This window comes from Balaenoptera physalus, assembly GCF_965194825.1.
Source record: "Balaenoptera physalus genome assembly, chromosome: 1".
In the NCBI taxonomy this organism is placed as follows: Eukaryota; Metazoa; Chordata; class Mammalia; order Artiodactyla; family Balaenopteridae; genus Balaenoptera; species Balaenoptera physalus.
The window spans coordinates 126,182,392-126,204,348 of record NC_138882.1 but is presented as its reverse complement, the minus strand read 5'-3'; the positions used below and the strand labels follow the sequence as shown (position 1 = coordinate 126,204,348).

General features: G+C 33.8%; 1 long non-coding RNA gene across 1 annotated transcript in view; it reads left to right on the top strand.

Annotated features, from left to right (window-relative positions):
* The first annotated feature begins 7,336 nt into the window (after window positions 1-7,336).
* Window positions 7,337-21,957, top strand: part of LOC309641586 — a 1,028,702-nt gene continuing 1,014,081 nt past the window's right edge. Inside the window, exon 1 of the long non-coding RNA XR_014252700.1 lies at window positions 7,337-20,831. This is a non-coding gene — a long non-coding RNA (uncharacterized lncRNA). The remainder of the gene's footprint in view (window positions 20,832-21,957) is intronic.

Sequence of the window (21,957 nt, the reverse complement as noted above, 5' to 3'; positions counted from 1 at the left end):
CCTCATAGCTTATCTATTTAAGAACGAAAACACCACCACATATAGTACTATAGTAGTTATGTTATTATTAATTTGTATAAAGTAATAAATGCATAACTAGAAATAATTCAATTCACTTATGAATACAAACAGAAAGGCTGTATTTGGCCAAATCAATGTTAAAGCAAATAATTTTTAGAGAGTTTTTTTTAATCTATGATCTCAAAAAATATAACATTTTGCATTATTTTTTTAAATTCAAGTTCTTCTCACTTTCATGTGTGTCAAACAACTAAAATGTACCCATAGTATAGTCAACATTTACCAAAAATCTCTATTTTCTTATGGTAAAAATTTGGATTGGCCTGCCAGAATTTTTTAGGGCCATTTTCCATCTTCTTTATGTATTGGCACCTCACTTTTTTTTTTATTTCCCTGTGAGACACATATCAAGGATTGTACTTACCTCAGTTATCTTGAAGTGAAAGGAACCAACAGAATAAAACCATGTAACAGCCAAATATAAATGCATACTATTAATAAATGGTTGAATTAATATAAAGAAGTAAAAGTGTTAAAACAAGTTGCTATGCTGATCGACCTAAATGTCCTTCCTTGTAGTATAGCTCTCCTCCACCACCCACACATTCACTCATTTTCTGTTTTTGATTGCCTAGGTGATTGTTCCCAATGATATTGACCTTAGGATTTTGTGGAAAGCCATTTGTTACGGGTTGAATTGTTACTGCCCAAAATTCATTTGTTGAAGTTCTAAACTTCAGTATCTTAGAATGTGACACTATTGGGAGTTAGGGCCTTGAAAGATATAATTAATGTAAAATAAGGTCATATGTGTAGGGGCCTATTCCTATATACTTAGTGTTCTTATAAGAGGAGATTAGGACACAGATAACACACTGACCAAAGGATTACTTTGTAAGGACAGAGAAAAGGTGACCATCTTCAAGCCAAGGAGAGAGGATTTTGGAAGAAACCAGACCTACTGACATCTTGATGTTGAACTTCTAGCTTACCAAACTGTGAGAAAATTAATTTCTGTTGTTTAAGCCATACAGTCTGTGGTATTTTGTTATGGCAGCCCTAGCAAACTAATACATTAATTTTTTTTTTTTCTTTTTAGCAGAAGCTGCTCATGGATTCTTGTTAGAAAAGACATTAGTAAAACCATCCTCTGTTTTTCTGAAAGAACATGCTTCATGCTCACTGTTAAATTATTATTGAACTTTAACAGCCCAGTCCCTTACAATTCTCCACACAATAACTGGATGTATGTAGCTCTTTTCTTCCTGTAGACTTATAGCTCCTTCAAGGGAACTCACATCATTTTACTGATGGGGAAACAGAGTGGATAGATAATTTCCTCAATCATAGAGCATGTGACACACACATATATAATTAAGACAAATAAATTAATCCTATTCAGAATTGTTCCTTAATAACACAAGCTTTTATTTATTCTTAGAAATTGATTTTTAGAGAGCTTACATAATTTACAAGAGTGAGATAATTAGTGAGGATTCTAAACTAGGTTTACAGATTCCAAAGCCAGTTTTCTATATACTGCTTTAATTCACACTGACTAATGCTCAGACATGACCATTTGTGTTTTCAGGTCATTACTACCTCCACAGCAGAAGCCAGTATAAATTCTACCTTATAAGTCTTCAGAAGAAATCCTCAGTAAATATTTGTTGATGCTTTGGGGACTCTATATGCTGTTCTATTTCCTTACTTCTTGGTTCTAAACATCTAAAAGAGATGTCAACACAAGTTTAAACTGTATTAAAACAAATGTCTGAAAACAGTCCACATCAAGCCTTCTTCATACAGGATTAGGAATAAGTAACATATCTAGAAGAGGACCAAAATATTGAAAGAATTCTGAGATTCCAATTTACAACAAACAAACAAGAGATTGGCACATGTAAATAAGAGCAAAATCTGTTGCTTTTTTAAATTTTAGGAAATTTTAAATTGTTGATAGCAAAGGAAATCATCAGTCTCAGATAGACATTATTCATTTGAGGCCATTAAAGGCCAATGCTAGAGCATTTTAAATTGCACACATCATTCAGAATTGGGAGAAACAAAAGTACTTGGGTTAAGTGAGGCTTTTCTGATGACTACAATGTACATCAGAACATATTGTTTTAAACAAAAGCCAAACAAAAATTAAAGCATCTGGCTTATAAGAGTTTACCCTCCTATAATGTAGAACTACTTTATAGACCTGATTGCTTCCTCCCTTAATAATATGTCTGGATCGGAATGCTGTTTTATTTATTGGTTCTGTAGTATTTAATGGTATTTTGGTTAAGCTAGTATTTTATAAAAAAGGTACAATATTTATCCAAGCATCCAATCTATGTTTAAATCTATGAAATAAAAGGGCTTCTTGTAAATACTCAATTTGATTTATGGGGCACTTCAAGTAAAACTCTTGTTATAAATATGGTGGGGATAACTTAGATGGGGGCAACAATGGAATGAGAACGTCATTCCTGATCTTTGTTTTTGTACTCATCTAATTTAGTGTAGGCTTTCACAGCTGGACTCCCCACTCTATAAAATAAAGTGGAGAGGAGTGAAGTCATCTAGCTATAAACTAGAGAGGGAGGGAGAATAGTTTCCCATGACCCAATGTGAGCAGAGCCTTTAATAGTAGCGATATTACTAAGTAGAATATTCTAGTTCTACTTAAGTCTAATTCTACTAAGTAGAAATAGTTACTAACAATTGTATAGAATTTTATCACTTAAAAAATTACTTCAAAATATTACTAATTTCACTTCCACAAATATATTACAGAATACATATATTTATTCTCATACTGCAGTTACAAAGATGTGATTTATCTAAAATATGTTATTTATACAAGGTTACTTGGTAAGTGGCAGAGCCCGGGATGGAATTTACTTCACCATGCTGGTCATACCCAAGAAGTATGGATAAGATGAGTGTCTGTTCATAATAAGATATCAAATCTTTTTCTGGCTGTCACATTGATTACTGACACCTGGGCAACAACACACTTTCTCCATTACAAAGTTGGATGGGCTGGAAATAAGGAGAGAAAACCGGAAGAACATACTTCTTTGTAAACAGAAAGCTACATTTTTTTCATTTTCATTTCTTATCATCCTTTGGTTTTTCTGTATTTAAACTGTGTAATGGTTAGAGTAAAAATATAAAGAAAAATTGAAGCTAATAACATCTAAAAATCGAATGTTTAAATATAAAAATTTTCACTCATCAGGAGCAAATTAACATAAAATTATTTTCTAATATTTTACATAACTAAAAAGGTAAAAGTGAAGTGGAATTTGATCATTGAACAAACAGATTTCTAGGGATGATAGAATTTGTCCGTTTTTCTTTAGCAGCTTCTTTGGTTATGCAGAATTAGTTGTTACCCAAACTCTCTTTATATTAGATTTTTATGTGGTATGCAGGCTGCTCATAAGCATGCATAATATGTGATCCAGATTTTCAACTTTAATGACCTCACAACTGGAACCACCAGGATTCTTAATATGACTATGGTGAGCCTGCATTGACTTTGCTAGACATTTTCATAGACTCAAAGAAATACACTCTGAAATTCAAACAAACATCATATTTCCATTTTAAATACTTTAACCAATCGTTTATGCACTAAAAAGAATGGAATGCAATCCAATGAGAAGCTGACTTCTTTGGAAATTCTTATTTGTATACCATATGCTCTCAAACAGTAAAATATTTACTGTTTAATAAAATAATCCCAAACTGAAACCCATGTATTGCAGATGGAGTTGTTTCTTTATTTAGAATGGTTTACTAAATTTTAGTTGAGTGGAAGATAATTCAGGAAGAAGTCAAACTTCTCCCAGTAAGACCACTTTTCTCTTGCATGTTGAAGGTAATTTTATAGCACTCCATTAATGGAAAGATCTAAGCAAGATTAAGAGACCTCTCCAGGTCCCTCCCACAGCCCAGCACGCACTGAAGTACTTTAAAGAAACTGTTTGCATTGGAATTCTCCCATGCATTAGCACTTAAATCTTTAAAATATCTTTGAAGCCCATCTGCGGCAGAGCTTCATTTTTTTTTTTTTTTTTTAAGATATTAACCTTTGCCGGCACTTCATTTTCTTTTTTATTTTTTAAAATTAATTTATTTTTGGCTGTGCTGGGTCTTCGTTGCTGCACACGGGCTTTCTCTAGTTGTGGTGAGCGGGGGTTACTCTTCATTGCAGTGCGCTGGCTTCTCATTGCAATGGCTTCTCTTGTTGTGGAGCATGGGGCTCTAGGCACGCGGGCTTCAGTAGTTGTGGCATGTGGGCTCAGTAGTTTTGGCTTGCAGGCTTAGCTGCTCCATGGCATGTGGGATCTTCCTGGACCAGGGCTCGAACCTGTGTCCCCTGCATTGGCAGGCGGATTCTTAACCACTGTTCCACCAGGGAAATCCTGGAGTTTCATTTTTAATGAAAATGGAAAGGAGCAGTCAGAACTGTCTCTGATATAGTAGGTCTTTTTCTATAATTCTTATTTGTTGTACCTCAGAAGAGATTTTTGGATCAGAATTATTTTCATTCATAAGACAATGAATCCACTGAAGCACTATTTACAATAACCAGGTCATGGAAGCAACCTAAATGCCCATTGACAGATGAATGGTTAAAGAAGATGTGGTACATATATACAAAGGAATATTACTCAGCCATAAAAAGGAACAAAATTGGGTCATTTGTAGAGATGAGGATGGAACTAGAGACTGTCATACAGAGTGAAGAAAGTCAGAAAGAGAAAAACAAATATCATATATTAATTTATATATGTGGAATCTAGAAAAATGGTACAGATGAACCGGTTTGCAAGACAGAAATAGAGACACAAATGTAGAGAACAAACGTGTAAACACCAAGTGGGGAAAGCAGGGGTGGTGGTGGTGGTGGTGGTGGTGGTGGGATAAATTGGGAGATTGGGATTGACATATATACACTAATATGTATAAAATGGATAACTAATAAAAACCTGTTGTATTAAAAAAAAAGAAGTGACAGTGATTTTAGGGAAATTATTTTGTCTCCATTTTCTCATGTATGAAATTAAAACTAGGATTATTTAGATGATCTCATTAGATGGATGATGTTTACAGACAAATATCTGATACTTTTTCATCCTAATAAATAAGAACCAAACAAAAAAAAAATGACCATGAATCCATTGCAACCAACTTGTAATAATAAAAATCATAGGAAATGGAACTATATCATCCCATGAATAGGTCCTTTTCCATCACTTTAGAGTTGTATTCTACAGTAGAGAATATATTAGTTTGTTGCTCATTCAAAAATTGATATTGGCATCTTTACATATAGTGCCCAACAATATTTTCATATTCAAATGCACTTGAGTTGTATTTTTGAAAGAGACTATTAATGATGTAAAACATAAAAAGGAATAAAATATTTGCAATTTCCCAATGCATAAAAAAGACGAAAAGACAACCCTCAGAATGGGAGAAAATATTTGCAAATGAAGCAACTGACAAAGGATTAAGCTCCAAAATATACAAGCAGCTCATGCAGCTCAATATCAAAAAGACAAACAACCCAATCCAAAAATGGGCAGAAGACCTAAATAGACATTTCTCCAAAGAAGATATACAGATTGCCAACAAACACATGAAAAGATGCTCAACATCACTAATTATTAGAGAAATGCAAATCAAAACTACAAACAGGTATCACCTCACACCATTCAGAATGGCCATCATCAAAAATCTAGAAACAATAAATCCTGGAGTGGGTGTGGAGAAAAGGAAACCCTCTTGCACTGTTGGTGAGAATGTAAATTGATACAGCCACTATGGAGAACAGTATGGAGGTTCCTTAAAAAACTAAAAATAGAACTACCATATGACCCAGCAATCCCACTACTAGGCATATACCCAGAGTAAACCATAATTCAAAAAGAGTCATGTATCACAGTGTTCATTTCAGCACTATTTACAATAGCCAGGGCATGGAAACACCCTAAGTATCCATCAACAGATGAATGGATAAAGAAGATGTGTCACATATATACAGTGGAATATTACTCAGCCATAAAAAGAAACAAAATTGAGTCATTTGTAGTGAGGTGGATGGACCTAGAGTCTGTCATACAGAGTGAAGTAAGTCAGAAAGAGAAAAACAAATACCATATGCTAACACATATATTCAATCTAAAAAAAAAAAATGGTTCTGAGAAGCCTAGGGGCAGGGCAGGAATAAAGAAACAGACGTAGAGCATGGACTTGAGGACACAGGGAGGGGAAAGGGTAAGCTGGGACGAAGTGAGAGAGTAACATTGACTTATATACATTACCAAATGTAAAATAGATAGCTAGTGGGAAGCAGCTGCATAGCACAGGGAGATCAGCTCAGTGCTTTGTGACCACCTAGAGGGGTGGGATAAGGAGGATGGGAGGGAGACACAAGAGCGAGGGGATATGGGGATATAAGTATGCATATAGCTGATTCACTTTGTTGTAGAGCGGAAACTAACACACCATTGTAAAGCAATTATACTCCAATAAAGAGGTTAAAAAAAAATTAGATTTAATCACTCCAAGTTTCCCCCCAAAAATTGTCTCCTTGGTTCTCCTCTCTAAGTTCGGGTGTTTTATTTTCCCAAACAAGAACAAGAGAATGGTTTCTCACTTTTGAGGCGGTGAGATAATGGATAATGTTTGGGCTTTGAAGACAAACTATTCACCCTACTATTTTATGAGGCTTGGCTAAGTTACTACCTTCTCTGAGGCTTAGTTTCAACCTTAGTAAAATAAGAATAAAAAGGGGATCTAGACCATAGGGTTTCTGGGAGCTTTAAACATGTTAACACATGTAGAGAGCTTGGCACATAAATAATCCTCAATACATGTTATGTATAATACAATTATGGTAATTTATTTCCTACTATTTTTTTTCCCCCTTGGCCACAACTACTGCAGTACACTAACCTAAATAGAGATTACAAAGAATGGCACCACAGAATTAGTCCATGGGGCAAGTGCGAACTTCTTAGAGCATCACATATCTCTGACTTAAGGCTTCTGAAGGTGCTCTACCTTTCCTTCACTTTCAGCATCAGGAAATAGAATATAGAAGGAAAAGCACAGAATTCTCCTTCATAAAAAACTGAGATGATTTCAGAATCTGCTTCTTAGAGACAATGTAGATTGAAGAGTAATTTTAATTCATTTATTAAAAATGGAGAAGATTGCATAAACTTTTAAAATTTACTGAGAGGAACAAATAAAATTGTATATGATTCAGTAGACATTCAACGAATACTCCTTTAAGTATATATATATATATTTTGTATTTTGTTTTTTTTCTTTTTTTAAAGAAAAACTGGTTCAAGAATGTCTACCTACAGCAAGGTTAAAGGAGCTTGTGGTGGACACACATGCCAACTGAAGCAACTAAAAATAAGCCAGGTAGAACACAAAGTGTTGCTGCTGGAAACAATAAGGATTACAGGGCCAAGATCCTGCAGAGAGGAGAACTGGAAGAATTGAGTTGAGTTCCTGTAGCTGCATTTTCCTCTGGGGAATTGCCGTATCTGAGTGCAGGGAATAAATCTGAGAATACAAACTTTGCCTGGGCAAATGGTCACTGATGGGAGACAGAAAAAAACAGCAGTTTATGGTGATCTTTGGGGGTCAAAAATACAAAATTGGCCAAGATGCCAGAGAGAATAATGGGCAGAAAACAGCTCGCCACACAGGCATCTTTCTCCCAAGACATCTGCAAAGTCTAAAACTTGAGCTACAACAGGCCAGGAAGATAATCAGAAAAATCTCTTTCCTTTCTAGGGAGACTGAGATTAGAATTTAGGAACAAGCAGGTGAGGAGCTCCAGCAAACACACAAGGTTCTCAGTTAAATGTTTTGAATGAGTATGACCTAGGAGTGAATGTTAACTGGAGCTAGATGGAGCCTCATTGAAACCAAAACCAAACCAAAAACAAAACCAAAACCCAGCCCTCACCTCAGCTTAGTCTCCAGATGGATTCAGATGATCAACCTGCAATCTGCCTAACAGTAGAAAGTGTAGAAACTCTAGAGGAAAATGATATACTCTGGATCCTCTGTAGCTTTTATTTATAATATCCAATATTTAATTTTAAAAATTACTACAAGAGCCAGGAGATAGGATGATGTGTGTGTCTATGAAAATAGTGAAAAATATGAAAATTTAATGAGAGAATAGTACTTAGAAAAAATAAACTGGGAATTTTAGACTTAAGAAGCATAATAACTCAATAAAAAGGAAAATGTTTAACAGCATATTGGGCATAGCAGAACACAAGATTGGTAAGCTGAGAAATATATCAATAAAGACTATACAAACTGAAGTAAAGAGGATAAAGATAAATTTTAAAAGAGAAGAATTTTAAAATAGTAAAAGTGACAAGTGAGACATTTTCCAAAAGTCTAACCAGTAGACACTTAGAATCCATTTGTTAATCAGGCTGAAATAATATTTGAAGAAATAATGCCCATAAGTTTCAGAAACCAGTGAAAGGCAATAAATTTAGTTTGTAGAAGCACTATAAACCCCAAAAAGTATAAATACAAAAGAAAACAACACCTAGATTTATAATAACAAAACTGCAAAGTATGGATACCAAGGGAGAAGGAGGGGTGGGATGAATTGAGAGATGGGGATTGACATATATACACTATTGATACTATGTATAAATTAGATAACTAATGAGAACCTACTGTATAGCACAGGGAACTCTACTCAGTGCTCTGCGGTGACCTAAATGGGAAGGAAATCCAAAAAAGAGGGGATGTATGTATAAGTATAGCTGATTCACTTTGCTGTACAGTAGAAACTAACATAACATTGTAAAGCAACTATACTCCAATAAAATTTTTTTTTAAAACCTGCTAAAAACTGCAAAAAAAAAACCACAAAAAAACAAAAAAAAGAAGAAGGAGAACATTAAAAGCAGCTAAAGTAAGGAAAAATCACACATTACCTTCAAAGGAGAAACAGTATGATTATCAGAAGACTTCTCAACAAAAACAAAGTCAGGAAATAATGGAATAGGCTCTATGAATATATAAAGAAAATAATTGCCGAGACTAATATAGCTAACAAAAGCACCCTTTAAGATGAAGGCAAAATAAAAGCTTTCAGATCAATGAAAACAGAAAAATGTGCCACTAACTCACCTCCAATAGAAGAAAAATAAAAGGTCCTTCTTTAGGCAGAAGGAAAATAATGAATAATGCCTGTGGAATTGAAGACATATTCAGAATTTCACTGTGTTTTCTATTTTGCCTGTTAGCAATAATTCTTTGTTTCTATTTGTTATTTGTCTGTGATATACTTTTTCCATCTCTTTGAATACAATATTTTGTGTATCTTTTAAGTGTCTCTTATAAGTAGCATAAAACTGGATTTGATCTTTGATTGTGTTTGCTATTGATAATCCCCCTTCCCCATAGCAGCATACATTTCTGGAGTCTCAATCATTTTAAGTAGTGTTTTCCTCTTCACATTTTTGGACATTGATGATACAATTAATTAGGAATTATTCCTTCTAGTTTTCTTAGTATTTATTTATATTTTATTTCAGGAATTTGAAATATGTGTATGTTCATTGTGTATAGATATGATATTCATATAATTTCTTCTAATGAACATCCTTTAATATTGTTATCACTGTTTAGAGTTTTTCATAACACCACATATATACGTTTGGAAACAGCTTCCAATTTTCTCTTTTTTTTTCTTGTTCTAGTACTTCCATCTAGATATTCCCTGGTATTTCACTTTCATGTTGTTTCAGTGTTTTAATATTATGTGCCAATAAGTGTTGGATTTAACTATAAATTTTGTTGCCCTCTGTACACTAATATTTATTTTTATCATGTGCTCTTTATTTTAGATTCATTTTTTAATTTTCTTGGGTTATAATCTACAGTATTTCTATTGGTCGTTTATGATTGTGTACTCTCCTTCCATGTTAGAAAACCTATTTGAGTGTGTCTGCTCCTATTTAACTTTCAGACCTGGGCAAGTGTTCAAGTTATGTGATGATAGTTAGCAATTTATCTTGTTCTAGAATTGAGATAATATGTAGGTATTCCCAAAGCATCAAAGAGAAAATCAAATTAATAGTGGAACACTATGCTATTATAGGTCATAAAAAATAGTACCTAGCAGGCCACAAAATTACATTGACATTTTCCTACTTAAGAGAAAACATAATTTTAGAGTAAATAAAATGATACTGTGGGCCTTATTTTGTTCCATATTAATTTTTCTCTTCTATGATCTTTCATAGTATTTACTGTCCATTAGGAAGTTTAATTTATAAATATTTCCTGCATATACATCTTTTTACCTTTTGACATTTTCAGATAATTTCATAATCTAGGTATTCCTCCATTGCCTGGTAAATACTGGTTTAAATGAATTTAACATCAAGTACATAAAGTTGTATGTAAAGATATTTTTACACAAACTGGTCAATTTCTTTTTTTCTTTTTTAGAACCACTACTCTCACTACTCTCATATTTTCTGTTTTTTCCAATTGTTATATTTTTTGACTTTGATTGAGTGCTCTGTGATTTTTCCACATCCTCCTTTCACGTGATACACCTCTTCTGAAAGACCTCCAGCTGTAGTGCTCAAGATAAACCTCCACCCATAGGTCAACATCCTTCAATATTTGTAAGAGCTCCATTGTTGAATCTGCAGATGTCTAGGAGCTGCATTACTCAGACAGAGTGGCAAAGAGACAAAGGATAATGCAGCCCAATACTCTTAGGTTAAGCAAAATAAACTAAACCTTTCCAGATATGGGTGACTCTGTTTTAGATTTAATTCATTAATATTGAGCCACATTTCCTAAGAGGTACCCAACTAAGGGTTTGTAGAGTAAGAAAGACAGGTGGATGGGAAATTTGAGTGGTAACAGATAGTAGGAAGAAGTTCAAAGCAGGCAACAAAGGAGCCGAGCAGGTGACAAAGGCCCAGGGAAATAATACGGCAGAGGAAAGACCCTATTTATGCATAGCAGTTGTGTAGAAGGTAATGGTAATTTGCCTATGATAATGAAGGTCTCCAGATCTGAGGTCTTTAGACCTGAGTTAAAAATCCCTACTCCACAATTGAAGAGCTGTATCTTTGAAAGCTTTTGTTTTCTCATCTGTAAAATGAGGGTAGTAATAAAATCTGGTTTAGAGAGTTATTATGAGGATTAAATGTGATAATGCAGTTAAGTAATGTTACTTCTTCTTAGCTTTTATCATTATAATCTCGGCCAGACAAGATAAGAATAAAATGTGAACAAGTAGGTTTAGACAGTGACAGATTAGGATCATTGATTCTAATTGGGAATAAAAACAAGAGAATGTAAGACGCTCTCAGAGTAGAAGCCTAAATTACTATATTTCAGACCTCTAGAGAAAATTGTTCACATCAGAGTTAATGTGAAAGGCACCTAATGGATTGATATAGTAAACACTTTGCATAGTTATACCTAGTGGTCCTGGTACAAGATGCTAATATTAACATAATTTATCCATCTAGGTAATTAGAAACAAAGGCACTTACTTACACAAAACATTTATTTGGTCATCCATTTGCATGTTCAGTATGAACTGAGACTAAAAATTCCTTCTAATCCAAAATATGTTGAAAATGCATTATTTCATAATGAGAAATATGGTCTCTGGAAATTTACCATGTGTTGAGAACAACTGTAAATGCCCCAAGAGAAGAAAGACACTCTTAAATATGAGAAATAATGCCTTTTCAGAGTGGTGTCTGTTAGTACCTGGGATGGCCCTTGTAGAATTCATACTAGGATGAACACCATTGGGAAACTTGGTGCTTAGAATTAATGTTATAGAAAGAGTAAAATCTTGATTCTTGCACTCAGACATTAACTATTGATAGCTGTAAATTGTAGTCTTTAAAACAATGCTGTTGATATGTCTTTAATTCATCACTTGAACTTCAGGCCTCTTAAGAATCCCTCTGGTGGCAAGCTTGGACTTGTACGCTGTTTGACACACGGCATAGAATTGACTAGAAGTTTGGTTGTTAGTTCAACTTGCAAGTGCAAAAGAAAGCTTGCTACATAAGGCAGTTTTACTCTTTCTACTGTCTTTAATATAGGTGAAAGGAAACAGTGTCTCTTAGGCAACCATGCTGAATGTTTGCCATAAATTAGCTAAAAGCTCAATATGTAATTTATTGCTGGTTGGAATTTTCTCCTGAGTAGGTTATACTATATACTGCACAGACATACATACAAGGAGAAAAGAGGAAAAAAGTCAAGACTTATAATTACATTCACGTGTTGACTAATTGAGCCTTTCAGGGCCTTCTTCCTAATTATAAGAGGGCATACAAAGAAGAAATATCACTAAAAGCGAGTACGTATAGAATGAATATGAGTTTAAATGGGTTGTGCTGGCCATATAAAAGCTGTAAAACTTGATAGAAAAGGAATGTTATTACTTGACAAACATCTCCTACACGTTAAAAAAAAAAAAAAAAAAAAAATCAGGCCCACAGCAGTGTCATTGACAGACTCTAAGATGAGAAAAAAATTATGTTAGCTTTAAAGAGGACACGTTGAAAAACATGAAGGCTCCTAATCTATATTCTAGATGTATTTTTTCATATCTGTTTTAGAAATGCAAGGAAATTATAGTTTTATGATACCACTTGAAATAAAAAATACATATATATGTAAGATTTTTGCAAGATTTCTGAAAAGAAAATTACATAGATGCATTACATAAATATAAGCCTGAAAATCTTCAGAAAATTTATTCACTTGTAAGGTGTAAACTTTGATGATATTATTTCATAGCAAAAGTAAAGGCAGATTTTAATCCCCGACATTGGAAAAGTATACATTATTGCTCTGATAACTCTTAAAGTAAAATTTACAGTTGTTTCTCTTCAGTTTCTCCTGGGGATTAAAGATGGCAGAAAGGGTCGAGAAAGAGTATACCCCTGTTAGAGTAAACCATGGAACTTTTTACAAGTTTGTAATTCATTTTATTTTACATCAAGTGGTACCCTTTTGACATATCTATAAAAGTCTCAGTGTTTGTAGTAGATGTGTATATAATATTACATTACACCTCATAACCGAGATAAACTGGCAGGAACCCTAAAGCTCAATAGGAACAAGATTGCCTTTATCTCTTAAAACTGTCATTTTAATTTTCCACACTAGACAATGCTATAGATGCAGGATGACTTACGATGCTGGTTACTGTTAGACCACAATCTTGTAATGTTTTGAATTTAGGACCTAATCAAATTGCTTTGCTTTTAGTATTCTTATCTTGATTTATGTGAATTGGTATAGGGTACCCTCCTTAGCATACCCGAAGGAGCAGTGTATTTTACAGCATTCTAAATGCAAATCCTGCTCCCAGATTTATACCATGGACAATGCAGACGCACTATTAAAAAATAATATAAAATGAAACCCAGAAAAATTGAAATGACAATTTTCGAGTCAAGCAGTCTTTAGCAACTGGTCCTGATGCTCCGTGGGCTGCCGTAACTGAGCCAGAGCAGTCGAGCAGGGCACAGGTCACAGCCTGCAATTTCAAAGTTACCTTCTCTGGAGCTGGAATTAAATGCCCAGTTAATACAAAGGAAAATTTCCCTCGTGCAAAATCTAATCAAATGTAATATGTCTACATTATAACTACTATTTCTATGACTATTATAATTCAAGTTCCTAATTATGAGTTCAGTTCATAAAAAGAAAATTGGCTTTCATTTGAGCAGCATTTTCAGTAAGAAATGGAAAACACACATTTAAGTACATAGGTTTTTAATTCATTATTCTTTTTATTTCAGTATCCATTATGGGCCCAATTCTGCCCTCAAATACTGATATTCAACTCCCTATGCAGTCAGGTTTATACACAAATCTTGGGCTCAGAATAAGTAGGAAAAGTACAAAATGATTCCTGAGGAAGAGAGGGGGAATTAAACTATTCAGATGGTAGATTTGGGGTGGGGGGGGGAGAAAAACTTCTCTGAAGCAATACTAAATATACCAGATTCAATAATCTCAAGCTAGGTATGTTTGGGATAATAATCAAATCCTTGGTTACTATTGCTTTCCATTCAATGTTCCAGTATAGTCTCTCCGTAGATATATCTATATCATAACTGTATCCCCATTTATCTCAGTGTTAGCATAATTTGAAATAGTTTTACTTGGGACCATAGACTACATAAATAGGCCCACCACTTAACTCTGTAAAACTCAGATAATTATTATTTTAGGCAAACTTACAATATCCAATTTAAAAATTAGTCAAATCCAAAAATTTTCACTAACAGTTTTTTTGGGGTTTTTTTTGGGGGGGTTGGATTTTTTGTGTGTTTGCTTTTTAAAACTCAAAACGCACTTCCACATAAGACTAAAGGCCAAAATGTTTTCACTTTGAAGCCAGGCTATAAAATCTGATTTAACTTTTAACATCTGAAATATGTCAAAGTGGGCCTGAACTGTAAATACTCCATCTTGTCTGCAGATGAATCATGAGTCCCAAGTATCTAGGAATCCAGATTCTCTCTGACTCTAAACCAGAGCACTGATGTTAACCAAAAGTTGAGTGGAATTGTCCACTTAGTTGAAGGCAAAATGAAAAGAAGCTCTAGCTGCTGTGCAACTTGCAAGACAAAAAGTGGTTTTGTTCCAATAGGACAGGAGATAGGAACAGAAAATGGATACAAGTTTCTTTGGCTCCCAAAGAAACCTTAGAATAGGAAATTCATGAAAACTTGATTAAGAAATCTGAAGGCGCATCATCAGTAGTGCTAAGTGATATGTATAACAAGGGAAGACAAGGAAAGATCATTAAAACATAAAAAAAAATCTTTGTATTTGTGAAATATGAAGTTGTAGATGTTCAGCTGTCCAAAAGGAAGTGTTTTCTGCAAAGCCCACACATACCTGTATGATAGTGTTGGCAACATCTAGAAAAGGAAAGAGAGCTGTCACTGAATTCAGTGACTGAACAGACACAAAAAGGCCCACTTTGATATTCTTATTAAAGTAAACCAAGGTTCACTAGATTTTCCAGCTTATGAGAAACGTAACCCTGATCTAAAAGGAAATATCTCTCCCTAATTCATTTATTTCTATTTCTGTAGAGTGCATTTTTCATTGAAATGGAATATATGAAGTCATGAACTGTGTCTAATTTTGCTAGCCATCATGTTCACAATTTTCAGAACATAATAGCCTCCAATAAATATTTAGTAAATGAATTTACACATGAGAAGGTGTTATTCTTGAACTTATTTTCTCTGCTCAAGCATATTAAAAATATACTCACTAATTTTTCAATGATTTGTAACAGAGATGCTTGTCAAAGGAAATTAAGTGAAATTAAATATTAAAGTACTCACACTTAATGTACTAAGTTCTAAGCACTGTGGTTTGGACACTATACATATTTTACAACTCGAGAATTCAGGGTTCAGTGAAAAAAAAAAAAAAAACCACAATGAGACATTTCAAGAATTTAAGGGCTTATTGAAGCAATGATCAGGCCAGAAAAGGAAAAGTCAGGGACTCTGCCACTAATATTTAAGTCACGCCACTATCCTGAGGTCAGAAAGTTGCTACTGCTACTTAGAAATCAGAAAATGTTAGGAACCTACTTCTAATGTCACAGCTTCCCTTTCGCTCTGTGGCTGGTATTTAGGAGAGGAACTCTTATAGACACACTGAAACACTTTTAGAAAAAGAGTAAGCAGCATGGGGCAGTTCTCAGAACAGGTTACATGAAAAATAACCGAAGATAACAAGGACACTTACCTTGGGAAATAGAAAGTTAAAAAAAGACTAGATATGTTTTGCATGAATAATCTAGGAAAGTCATGAGGGTACCCATTTGGTCCTAAGCAGAGGACAGCATTGATTAGAATGGGGAGCCAATGAGTTAGCTCTGAGTCGCTGGAATAGTTCCAAGTTTTAAGAAGTAAAAATTTTAAAGTGCTAGAAGCTGAGTTAGATGATCTCACCCATTTGTGTTACTTATATTACTAGAAAAATGCAATTTGAAATGAGTATACTTCCCAAATTATGTTTACTATATTAAATATGTAGTCATTCAACATGACATTCACTTTGATATTAGAAACCTAGATAGAAATTGATGAATTCTGTTCTTCAACAACTGAAATATTCTGATAGCAGTAATTATAGCTTCTACTCTCTTACTCTGTGCCAGACACTCTGAAGTTACATGAAAACAGCAACTCTGCTTTGCCTTATTCTCACTATTCCCAGCACATATGGCTTGTAACTGGTGATTCAAAACGAGGTCTATGAGGAGCTGAAACCTACCAACAGAAGACTCTCAGAAACTTGTCAAGGCAACAGAATACAACTTGAATAAATTGGACATCATTATCTAAAATAATTTATAATGCTTATGTATGATTCTGAATTAAATAAACACTCAAGAGAAGTTAAATTGATATTTTTATATTACAAGATTATTTTGTGATATAGATATTTTGTAGAAAATAATTTTAAATGAATGATTTATTTAATTAATCTGTCCCCAGTATGGTTCCTAGAGTCATAAACAATGGGCTCACATCATAATTCTATCTACTAATTATGTGATGTTGTACAATTGACTTAATTTTTTCAGCCTCAATTTCCTACATTGTCAAAGAAATAAAATATTTGTCCTACCTCATTGTTAAGAGAATTCAATGATGTGAAGTATATACAACTGAAAAATTATAAATATATATGTAAATCATCATGATAACCACAAGTAATTATTGAGCCCTTACCAAATGTTAGCTACTCTGCCGGTGATTTTTATGCAATATTTCATTTAGTATTCACAACTGTCCTATTTGAATTTTAGAAAATTCCTATGAAGTAGATACTATTATTATTTTTATTTAACAGATAGGCAAAACAAGGCCTAGAAGTCTATGTATTTGGCTGAAAGTCAAACAGTTACTAAGTAGTTATGGGGTACTTAACTTCATATCCTTAAATTCTATGCTATGTAAATTTTACCCATTATATTAATTATAATGGTTATATTAATCTATAAGGTACAGTACTAGTTAAATTTTTATTTGATATTCTCAAAGCTACAGAAGAATTAAAAGAACACACACACATACCCTTTCACCTTGTCTTTTTACCCTCTGCATTTTTAAGTAGATTAGAACAAAAACTATTATACAGTGTACTGAATTTACCTGAAGTTAATAACACATTCAGATTACATGGAAAGGCATCACTTTACTACCACTGAGAGAGCATCTTGATTAGGTTCTACTAGTGTTTAGATGCATGGATTTCTGAATTACTCATGGTTTTATCTGTGGAGCATAATGACCTGTGCCCAAGCCATACCATAATTATTTTCTTTGTAGTCTTATTTTCTTTGCAGAGAATGTCTACTGAATTAAGTTGGTGAACTTTTGGCACTTATGCTTAATCCACACAACTTCTACAAACATAAGAGTCATAATTCTCATGGTCCAATAATAATGGTATCCTTCAAAACCATAAGAGATTCTACAAGGGGAAGTTCTAAGGATGTCATCACAGTAGAAACTGAGTTTTCAGGAAGTAACAAAGACAGGTATACTATGTTTAGCGGAAATAAGAACATTTGAATTATGAGGAGAAGATCATAGAGTAAAGGAGATTGTAACTTACCCTCACATTACCAAATAGGATCATGGTTACCCCATAACTGTCAAATCAAAAACCTCTAGTCTTCTTCACTGGCTAGTGAGAGAGAGAGAGAAAGAGAAAGAGAGAGAGAATCATTGGAAGCTAGGCAGCGTAAGAGAAAGACTGAAGGATACAGACTCACATCTAAATGGATGGATCATCTTAATTTTGCATCTATCTGTGTGTCTTTATCTTTATCTATAATGAAATAAAATAAGGTTATGTAAAGTAATATAAGTAGCCAATTTCAAATAAACCAAGCACCATGTGTGAAATGAAGGATTAGCTTCAACTTCAAGCACTTTTATCTTTAAATTTAGGAAACTCAGATTACTGCATGCAAAAATTCAAATTTCAGCAAGAGAACAAAGTACTTATTTTAACTTCAAGATGAATTTTCTTGTAATAACTCCTAAAACCAAAATTTTAAAGATTGATATTTTTTCCTTAGAATTCTAGGCAGAGAATGTATTTATTCGGTCAAGTTTTCAACCAGAATACATTTAACTGGAGCATGCACATGTCAGATTACCCCACTGTATCTCAAACCCAATTTTTAGGTTTATCTATAAACGTTGCTCCTTTTTCTGTTAAACTGTTTTTAGGGCTAATTATAAATTTAAGGTAATTAATATATCTTAAACTAAGTTTTGTGAATGTTCTCTGATGCAATTGAATCAAGTAGTTCAAGGCCTTATGACAATAAAAAGTTTTAAAATGAAGTATAAAATGCACCACAGTCTGCTATTACATAGCTCTTTAATTTTATTACCAAGAGTATACTGACTGAATATTGCCTGATGTGTTTTTATTCTAAGTCCCATTTCATTAGTATGAGAGCTTAAAACACTATTCATTAATGAGAAAATTTTGATGATGCATATCTTTATTCTCTTGTAGTATTTTATTATCTTGGTAATATTAATTTAGACACTACCAAATACTTGGAACTGTCCAACATTAAGAATTAAGAGTCTTTTCAAAACTGCTAGTTATACACTGGGTCTTTTAATTCCAGATGTAAAACAGAGAGACTACATTTTATTCACAAACTTCTTTAAAAAATGATAGTTTTGTTACATGAAAAATATGCATGAATACAAATAATAAATTTGCCTTTACCTCTCATTTAAGCCGTAAAAACGTATATTTCTACTTAGTCTTTTGTATAAGTACAAATATTTCTTCCTTTTGTATGCGAAAATGTTTCATTAGAGAGGCGTTTCTTTCTGCTGAGGCTGACTTTTTCCTACAGCAATGTTGGAAGAATGGACTTGGGAGCCAGATTGACTAGATTTGACTCATGGTACTGCCAATCCCTGTCTGTGTGCCCTTTGGAAATTCATTCACTCTCTCTTGCATCAGTTACTCATCTGTAAAATGGGAAAAATACTGGCCTATCTATTGGGAGATCTTGAATAATATATGTAAAGGGTTACATGAATTAATATATGTAAGGTCAGAACTATGCTGATCATATAAGAAGTGTTGTATGTTAGGGGTTATTATTCAGAAACTAATTCAAGAAATATTTATTGAGAGATTACTACGTGCTAGGCACTCTTCATTGTGCAGAGAGACTGTCTTAGTTCCTAAAGTTGATCTGAAATGCCATTGTTAACGGAGAACCAGTCACTCTACTAGGAACTGAGTTTATCAAGATAAACACCCTCTAATCTCAAAACACTTACAGTCAAGGGAGTAAAATGATGATTATAATACATTGTGATAAGTATTATGATGGAAATATGCACAGGGCACCCTTGAAAGCATAAAGAAGAAATGTAATGCAGACAAGTCTAGGTCAGGTAGGACAAAATGTGGCCATTTATGGAAGAGGTAATATGTGTACTGATTGATGTAGGCTAAAAGGATATTTCTTGAAAAATGTGAGCAACCTTAAAGCACATATGTCAAAGGCAATTTTCCCATAAGAAATAATGAGAAAAGATTACATTGCCTCATTTCTAGGACACCAGCTACAGTTATAGGTTAATTGCTGATTCTGGTACTGATTAAAAGAGCAATAGAGGTCTCCTCTACTGGCCCCCTAGGGCAAAAATTGCAAATGCTACAAGGCCCCCTTAGGAAAGTCTGGTCAATAAAACAGCTTCTACTCTGCCCTGTGGAATGGTACCCAGCAATAGCTTTATATGACTTATTAGAACTAGAGATTCCTTATTGACCTTGATTACTAAAAGGCTACTCTCCTGATATAATTCAAGGCCAATCTGAATGGTTAAAGCAAAAAAACATAAAACGAAATGAAACAATAATAACAAAAAAAAAAAAAAAAAGAAAGAGAAGAAATAAAGCATAACATACATTCAAAGCAAAATCACAAAGGTGCAAAAAAGAAGCAGCACTGAGCAGCAATTTACCAAGGATTAGCTTAAGATGGAAACAACCTTGGTGAATAGTAATGTATGTATGTTAAAGAGTCTAGATAAAATGTGTGCATATATTTCAACTAACAAATGGCACTAAGTTTCTACCACAGAATTCACATTAGTATACTGTGTTCTTTTTACCTGATTGGGAGGATTCTAGCAGCTTGAAAACAAGGAGCCCCTTAGAGAAGCCAGGAAACCTCTTTAAAAAAAGAGAAAAAGAAAAACTTAAGCAAGGAAGTAAGAAATAAAAGGTGATAAGAATATGATAGATATGAGTGTTTTAAATATATTTGAAGAAAAAATACTAACACATGTTTGGCACATTACTATTTTTAATAAAACAATATATCTTGGCATTCATTTTATTTCCTTTAGAAAATATATGATTTCATTTTTAGAGGAAAAAGAAATAACCTGTATCTTAATACTTGAAATTAGATGGAATGAATGAGCACATAAAAATCCTCATCTGGAATATTTTAGATAATGACTGTGGGAGCAAGTGCATATTTAATTGTATGATATTCCTTTTGTGAGATCTCGAAATGAAACGAGTTTTATTCTTTCTATAAGGCAAGCACTGTGGATGCCAGAGTAAAGAGGTGTAGAGACCATATATGTCCAACGACTGAACCTCGCCTGAATTTAGCTTGTATCAAATTAGTACTTTACGTTGATTTTTCATAAGGATAGTGGTGTCAGTCTTTCTCTGAAATGTCCTCAAGAAAACTCACCTAAGAGTGCCTGATTTCTTTTGAAAACTAATTCCTGTAAAATGGCTACTCCTGTTAGATGGTGTAATAAAAGCATAGTAGAGGAAATAAAAACCAGGAAGGACACCTATCTTTCCTTTCCAACCAGCACCACCTCAGTCCTCTACTCACCAAATCTGTCAAAGTTAACTTTCTGTTCTTAACCAGCTGTTGGTGGTATACAACTGTAACCACTATTACGACAGCTACCATCTTATTTGTGCTATTGATATTGCTAGTAGCAAAGTTTTAAGCATTAGTTATTGTGGCCCACTGATGCCAAGTTGATTTTTCAGATGTGGATCTCTAGTATGTGGCTTTATCGACACTGACCTCAGAGATGAACCTGTGAAGGAATTAGTGGGAACAGATATTGCTACAGCTAGTCTTAATTCTTTAACACTGGACAAGTCCCTTCTCTCCTAAAGTATAAGTAAAAGTACATCCTGACAGTGTGTGGTTATTCAGCAAACTGTTGAGTCATTTGTTGAATAAACAGTCTTTGGGGGATAGAGTCTCTACCCTCATGAAGCTTATACGCAAAGTTTCAAATAAGAAACCTAAAATAAGATTTGTGGCAACACCAAGACTGGCATGTCTTGCATATCTTGGCATAAACATAACCTATAATTTATTAATTTTAAATGTTTTATAGGAGAGTTTTAATGCTCCAGCTTGGGGTTGCCTCACCTCCCCCAAGTGGATATGAGATGCCTAATAACAGAGAACAGGTATTTGGCTTTGTCACAGAACCTGCTCAGTTGAGGGAATCTTCATAAATACCTTGTGGATTGATTTACTTACTTATACAAGCTAAGCATTTAATGGTTTGAGGATACTGAATGTTATGGTTCCCAATATAGATCTGTTGATTATTTTATGCAAACCTCTTTTTTTCTTATTCATCCAAAAAATATTTAATGAGTGCTCACACTTTGCCAAACACTAGGAAACAAGGAATATCATAGCAAAAAAAAGAAGGAGAGAGAGATGAGCTCTTCCTTTACAGAGCACATATTTCAGTGGGAGATTTAGAGACTGAGAAA